Source organism: Gymnoscopelus microlampas (genome assembly GCF_963454915.1).
Source record: "Gymnoscopelus microlampas genome assembly, chromosome: 10".
Classification (NCBI taxonomy): domain Eukaryota; kingdom Metazoa; phylum Chordata; class Actinopteri; order Myctophiformes; family Myctophidae; genus Gymnoscopelus; species Gymnoscopelus microlampas.
Window position 1 is genome coordinate 10,731,175 of NC_139947.1, and position 7,500 is coordinate 10,738,674.

The following is a 7,500-nucleotide window of genomic DNA, read 5'->3' on the forward strand; positions in this document are numbered from 1 at the left end:
GATAGGAAGATTTACCATTCCAAGATGCTTTGTTGACAAAGAGATATAGAGAAAAAGAAACTGAATAAAACCTGCACACACATACTATGCTATTAGATTTATTGTGTTTTTTCTTCTATGCTATGCCGATGAATTGAATACATAGGACCACAATGTCAACAAACGTGCCGTTTACATTTCTGACAAATAAAGTATTCAATCAATCAATCAAATTGATTGATTGAGGACCCCACTTTGAGAACCACAGATCTACAGAATCTCGGAACACAGTAAAGTGCTGGTTTAAAGGGATAGTTCACCCCCAAAATGAATTCATGGATATTGTTTAGTTTTGGTCGCATTCCTAAGCCAATAATTTGATGCCCGGCATCGGTTCCGGTAGGAGACACAAAGAGTCTCCTTTGTGTGTCCTACCGGAACCGATACCTACCGGTCCACTGGTCATCAAATTATTGGCTTAGGAATGCGACAAAAAAATAAAATAATCATGAATTCAAGTCTCTATGGGGTGATTAATCGAACGAAATAAAGTAAAATTAAAGTAGTAACTAAAGTAAGTAAAAAAAGTCCATTTATACTCTCACAAAGTACTTTTATACTCTCTCGAAGTTGCAGAGCTGTATAGCGTTAATTCGGCTCCATATCCCTGCAGAGAGGTGGGAAAAACGTCATTTTAATTAGGAGCACAGTATATTTGTGCTTCTATTATACCTATAAGCTAAGCCACCTAAGCCTTAATTTATATACCTCAGCTGCATAAGTAACTCATTTTATGCAGTTCTTAACTTTTTATTTTTTACCCGAAGATCTGTTATTTTCAGTGAGCAGCGCAGCCATAATACGGCTTTACCTCCCCTTTGATGTTGGTTTGCATTCAACCTCTTATGGAGCCGACTAAGCCCGTTTTATACTTCGTCATTCGACGGTGTTGCGCACCAAAGAATAGCCGATCTTCAAGCTCACAGCGTGTCGCCGATGCGACGCGCCGTGAGCTTGTCGATCGGCAAATTTCCGAGCGCGACAAAGTCGTACGATGAAGTTTAAATTAAGCCTTCACTGCAGGCTACTATTTATTTTGCGTTTGGAGTTACACTTTGAAGATTCTTTTCAAGAAGAAAGGTGGTTTAACCCTTTAAGACCGGGAACGCATCTGTGTCATTTCAAGATTCTTTGGCTATTCAAAAATAGCAGATCTACAAGCTCAGAGTGCCGTGCTATGAGCTTGTAGATCTGCTAAAAAAAAATATCGTGAAAATTTGTGCAAATCTTTGAATATATATATATTTAAAGCGAACATTTTTAACTCTGTTAAAACTTCTGGGGGTCCCTGGAGCAAAATATTTTGAGATGGGGTCCATGGCCAAATACATAATCATTTTTGAGAATCACTGATTTCCTTCAAAAAACTGTTAGGATTCAGAAGACATTTGTGGAATTCCTAGAAGCAAAGATTTGAGTTAAAACGTTGCTTTAAATATATATAATATATATATTTGGAGAATTTGTGCAAATCTTTGAATATATTATATTCAAAGATTTGCGCAAATTCTCCACGATTTTTCCAAAAAATAGCAGATCTGCAAGCTGAGCTTGTATATCTGCTATTTTTGAATAGCCCAAAGAAATCTAAAAATGACACACATGTGTTCCCGACTTGAATGGGTTAAAGGTAACTCATGCAAATACTTTCTTTCTAAATTGCGATACATATTAATATAAGGAAATATAATGCTGGCCCCTGGCAGTGCATTCCACAGTGTACTGTGGCATACATTCCATCAGCATAATGTCTCTTTATTTGTGCCCTCTCCTCTCTCTCTTGTATTAATTAGTAACTTATAACAAGTCCACCAGAAGGGATTCCAAGCTAAATTATGGCATTAGAATGCTTCATCTCAGCTCATTTTCACAGTAATGAGAAAACCTCTGCACTTTGCAATAACTCAGGGCAGTTACATGGCCACGATTGTCTGCAAAAAGCAATACACCCATTTGAGCCATGCTATACCTCCGGACGCACGCACGCACGCACACACGTTGAAACGTTGGTATCTTTAATACTTTTTTTTTTTGCATCGTGGCTTTACGAGTGGGCCTCTTTCACTTTTATGCCTTTGCACCGTGGTCAGCACCAGTGGTCTATGTTCAAAATGTTAAGAGTACAAAAGTATTGGCATCAAAATATACTTAAAGTACCGAAAGTGAAAGTACTAAAATGTTTGAAAATTGCCGATCTACAAGCTCACAACGTGTCACGATGCGATGCGTTGTGAGCTTGTAGATCAGCTATATTCAAATAGCCTATGTATAAAATAGGGCTAAAGTGGTTAATGTGTGTTTTAGAATATGATAATTTATATCTGCAAAGTAACTAGTGACAAAAGTTTTCAAATAATTGTAGTGGAGTAAAAGTAAACGTATTGAAAATGGGAAATAAAAAATCCTCAAAAGTGTACTTAAGTACAGTACTTGAGTAAATGTACTTAGTCACTTTACACTACTGGTCAGCACCTCTGCACTATTGGTTTGTGCGCCCTTCATGGTTGTTTATTTCCCAATATGTGACGACACAAGGTTAGTGGAGAGGTCACTCCATGTTTCAGCTTGTTTACTGTGTGTGTTTCAGCTGCATCCGGGTGAAGCCCTGACGGTGTACCACACCAGTCCCACGCTGTCCAGTCTGTCCAAACCCGTGGTGCTGTGGACACAGCAGGACGTCTGCAAGTGGCTGAAGAAGCACTGTCCTCACAACTACCTGACCTACGTAGAGGCCTTCTCCCACCACGCCATCACAGGTACCACATCACCCTATGACACTATGACGTCACACTATGACATCACACTGTGATACTATGACATCACACTATGACAGTGGTTCTCAACCAGTGGTCCTTGAGGGAGTTCCACGTGGTTCCCAGCTAAATGATGGACCCTTATAGATCTTTAACTCTTGAAGAGCGTAAAATGAAACCAAATGGACCCTTGCGGGTCCATTTGGTTTCATTTTACGCTCTCAAGAGTTAAATTATTGTTAAACATCTGCATCACTTAATTAAAGAATTGTTCTTTTTTTCAACATAAATACAGCATGGACTTGTGGACAAAATTGTATCCAACGATGACAAAATATTCTACGTTTTGGGTCTGAGAGGCAAAATCTCATCAAATGGCGGTTCCGTGGCTCAAATGGACCAATGGTCCATGGAATAAATAATGGACCTTGATATGAAAAAGGTTGAAAACCACTGTACTGTGACACTATGACATCACACTTTGACATCACAGAAACACTGTCCTCACAGCTACCTGACCTATATAGAGGCCTTCTCCCACCGCGCCATCACAGGTAACACATGATGCAACCAGGCCATGCAAGCTCGCACCCACAACCTTTATTTAAAACTTATTCTTACCTTTACCCAGGGTAGATAGCCTATGCTGTGAGCACAAAATACTCTTTCTCAGCATTGCCCTGTTTCACACTCACACAGACACACACGCACACACACATAAGAAAAAATGGGAGCTTATTCTACTGGCCACTGAGCAGCGCCAGCAGTTCAGTGCCTTGCTCAAGGGCACTTCAGCGGTGTTGGGGGGAAGGGTAAGTGGTGGCCATTCACTTCCTGGAAACCTGGAACCTTTCGGTAACAAACGTGCTCTACCTTTAGGCCACGGCTGCCCCACTGAAAAAACTTTATTTTTCACTCTCTTTTTCTCTCTCTCTCTCTCTCTCTCTCTCTCTCTCTCTCTCTCTCTCTCTCTCTCTCTGTCTCTCTCTCTCTCTCTCTCTCTCTCTCTCTCTCTCTCTCTCGGGGGTTGGTTTTATTTTTGGGGCTTATACACCTCCGACCAGAAGGCAGTGGCTGGAACGCCACAGAAAGTGGATGAGAGGTATCCCTGCAGACGTGGTCTGTCTTCTCAGTCAGGCTGGTCAGGTAACAGGTCACTACAGGTCAGCCTGCATGGCCGCTGATCCCCGGTGATTCTACCACAGGCCTTCACAATGTTTCACCTGTTTTGGAACGTCCACACCAGCATACAGTACACTATAGTAACAAACAGTGGTGGAAAAAGTACTCCCATTTCTAATACAATATTTGCCTCTGAGATGCAGTGGAGTAGAAGTAAAAGTATTGGAAATTGGAAATACTCAAGTAAAATGTTATTTAAGTACAGTTCTTAAGTAAATACACTTAGTTACTTTACACCACTGGTAACAAAGAACACTCTCAATAAAATATTTGTACAGGGTGAGAATTGTGTTATCAGTGATTAAAATAAAGTTCAGCTTTCCCTAAGAAAGTACATGTACTGAGAGAGCGAGAGAGAGAGAGAGAGAGAGAGAGAGAGAGAGAGAGAGAGAGAGAGAGAGAGAGAGAGAGAGAGAGAGAGAGAGAGAGAGAGAGATGGAGATTGTATACTCTCAGAGTTGAATTAATGTTCAGGATTGTACTGTGTGCACTCGTCTATTTTTGAATAACCAAAGAAATCTTAAAAATGACACAGATGCGTTCCCGGTCTTAATGGATTAAGTATAGTAATACAAGTACACACACGTACATGCACACGCACGCGCACACGCACACGCACACACATATTATACAAAGTACTGATCCTATGACCTAAGAGGAGGTTGCTATAGCCAGAGAGCCACAAAGGCTTATAGTACCGAACCTCACACACACACACAGTTTTTTTTCCTTCTAATTTTAGTGTCCCTGGATCCACAGCTTAGCTTTTTCAACTGGAAACAGGTTTTACATCCAAATATGATATTTCCCAAGGAGATTTCCGAGGCATTCATGTGAGGTAACGAAAAAGTAAGCAGGCTGCTGCCTATTTTTGGACAAGAAAGGGAAAAATGTTAAGTATATTCCAAATCAAGCAATCCCCTGACACACACACACACACACACACACACACACACACACACACACACACACACACACACACACACACACACACACACACACACACACACACACACACACACACACACACACACACACACACACACACACACACACACACGACACATACTGTATGCTTATTAGTGTGCCAAGATAAATGAATTCAAGTGCAGTCACACGCACTTCCCTAGTGTGGTGTGTGTCCCTACATACACCACACTAGCTTCAGGTTCTCTCTCTTGCCTTGAGTACACTGCAAAGTCTGGAGGGTTCATTTAACTCTGAGGGTGGGAAAAATGATGGACCCTTACGGGTGAGTTAAATTAACACTCTGGAATTCTCTGTATAGAGCAGCCTCTTTCTCATTGTCTCACTGAGAACCAATTGTTCTTCTCAGATTTTTAACCCTAAACTCTATAGATGAAAAATTGCTGATCTACAAGCTCACTACATGTCGCAGTGCGATACGTTGCGATGCGAAGCTGTCATTTTTTGATTTATTTGGCTATTCAAAAATAGCAGATATACAAGCTCATAGCACTATAAGATTGTAGATCTGCTATTTTTGAAAAATCATGAAAATGTGTGCAAATCTTTGAACAAATATTTTTTTAAAGCAAGCATTTGTAACTCCAATCTTTGCTTCTCAAATTGTCATGAATTTTCAAAAAGTAGCAGATCTGCAAGCTCATAGCGCGGCACTCGGTGCCGCGCTATAAGCGTGCGTGGTGCCGCGCTATAAGTGTGTGTGTGTGCCACACACACACACACACACTGCGTTCATGGTTAATAACAGCCCATCAAAAGGTGCTCTCATAGTGGCAGTATAGCTCCGATCTCAGCCTCTATATTTATAAATGTATGTATTTACAGAGTGGGAGAGACAGCGAGCTCAACTCAGGTCTCATCATTATTCCTACAGTACAGTATATATATATATATATATATGGACTGTATTTACTTTATGATAGCCAGCTGAGTCTCACTTTGCCAAGGTCAATAGCATCAAGTGCTCTTTGCATAAATCCTGTGGCATGTGTGTGTGTGTGTGTGTGTGTGTGTGTGTGTGTGTGTGTGTGTGTGTGTGTGTGTGTGTGTGTGTGTGTGTGTGTGTGTGTGCGTGTGCGTGCGTGTGTGTGTCTGCGTGCGTGCGTGTGTGTGTGTGCGTGCGTGTGTGCACGCAGGATGCAGTGATATTGTATTGGATGTATTGGATATCAAGCTGATACAAAATGACAGGAGATCAGTGAACTTCCCCAGTACTATAGTCTCCTATTCCACTGTAAAAAAAATCCTCAGTGTTAAAGTCATACTGTGTCACTGTTTCAGTTAAACAAAACGCTTTCTGGTGGAAACCGCCTATCTCCATATTTGAACTGTTGGTGTTTTTTCCTAAATGAACGCCCTACTCGATCATCCTCAACAGCATCAAAAGTAACGTGTCGGCGAAGCGGCGTGTTTTGAGCTTGTAGATCTGCTACTTTTGATGCTTTTGAATTTGAATCCTGAAAAGTAACAGTGTCGCGGACAGACGCTTAAAATCTATCCATTGTGTTTGCTGCTGGCAGAATCAAGCCTTGGGCAGAATGCAGAAACACATACAAATAAATCATGTCAACTGGACCAGATGATTCTGACCAATCTGACCATTCTCTCTGTTTAAGAACTTTGTTAGAAAATCCGGAGACGCAAGGACTAACAAACACATTCTGAAAGACACTGCCGGAAGACACTGCCGAAGTTCTTCTCACGTCATTTTGTTCTATTTGTCGGACTAATGGGCAGGCCCCCCTTTGCATTGAGGCTGGAGCGTGCAACTTCATTCAAATCTTCCCTGCTACAAAATGTAACAACAAACTCCAACAACGTCAGGACATGATTCAAGTCAAGCCCCCCCCCCCCCCCCCCCCCCCCCCCCCCCCCGCTCACTTAGATCAGCTCACACAGGAACACTCCATCTGGACAACACTCCACACATCCTAGACTCTTCTCCCTCCCGGCTCCTAAACAGTGTTAAATTAAACTCCCCCATGCCATCATTACTGCAGACTCACTCCCTATCTTCTATCACAGTCTGAAGACTCACCTCACCCCCTAGCACTCCTCTCTCCTTATATCCCTAGTTTTTGTCTACGCAGATAAACTACCCACAAAAAGTTCGGAAACGTAACTTCGGTCGATTATTTCTCCCCTTCAATAATACCAATTGGTATTGTGTTTTATATCATTTTTATCTGTGATTAATGGAAATAACGCAAAAGTAGCTTGAAATTGTACTTAAAGCGGCACTATGTAACTTAACTTTTTTTTAATTAATACATTTTAATTTTGTCCAATATGTATGGTAGAGTATGTTAATACAATATAACTTATACAATTGAGGTGGTTGTATTTGGTCTCCCTGCTCTTCTATTGAGACATCGTGTCAAAGGTCATGTCTCACCTATAGACACAGGATCTGACACGAAATTTGACCTGATGCGGTCATGATTCAATTTATCCCCTGAGCAAGCAGGGGATGATGGTAAAAATGTCAGCACTTGCGCAGGAAACCGGGTTCAAATCCGGGGTAGAAGATGAAATTACG

The 7,500-nt window shown here is 41.4% G+C and overlaps 1 protein-coding gene across 2 annotated transcripts in view; it reads left to right on the forward strand.

Annotated features, from left to right (window-relative positions):
- The window catches only part of LOC311053424 (E3 ubiquitin-protein ligase TRIM35-like), a 136,011-nt gene that overhangs the window by 38,764 nt on the left and 89,747 nt on the right, over positions 1 to 7,500 (forward strand). The gene's annotated exons all lie outside the window — the stretch shown is intronic.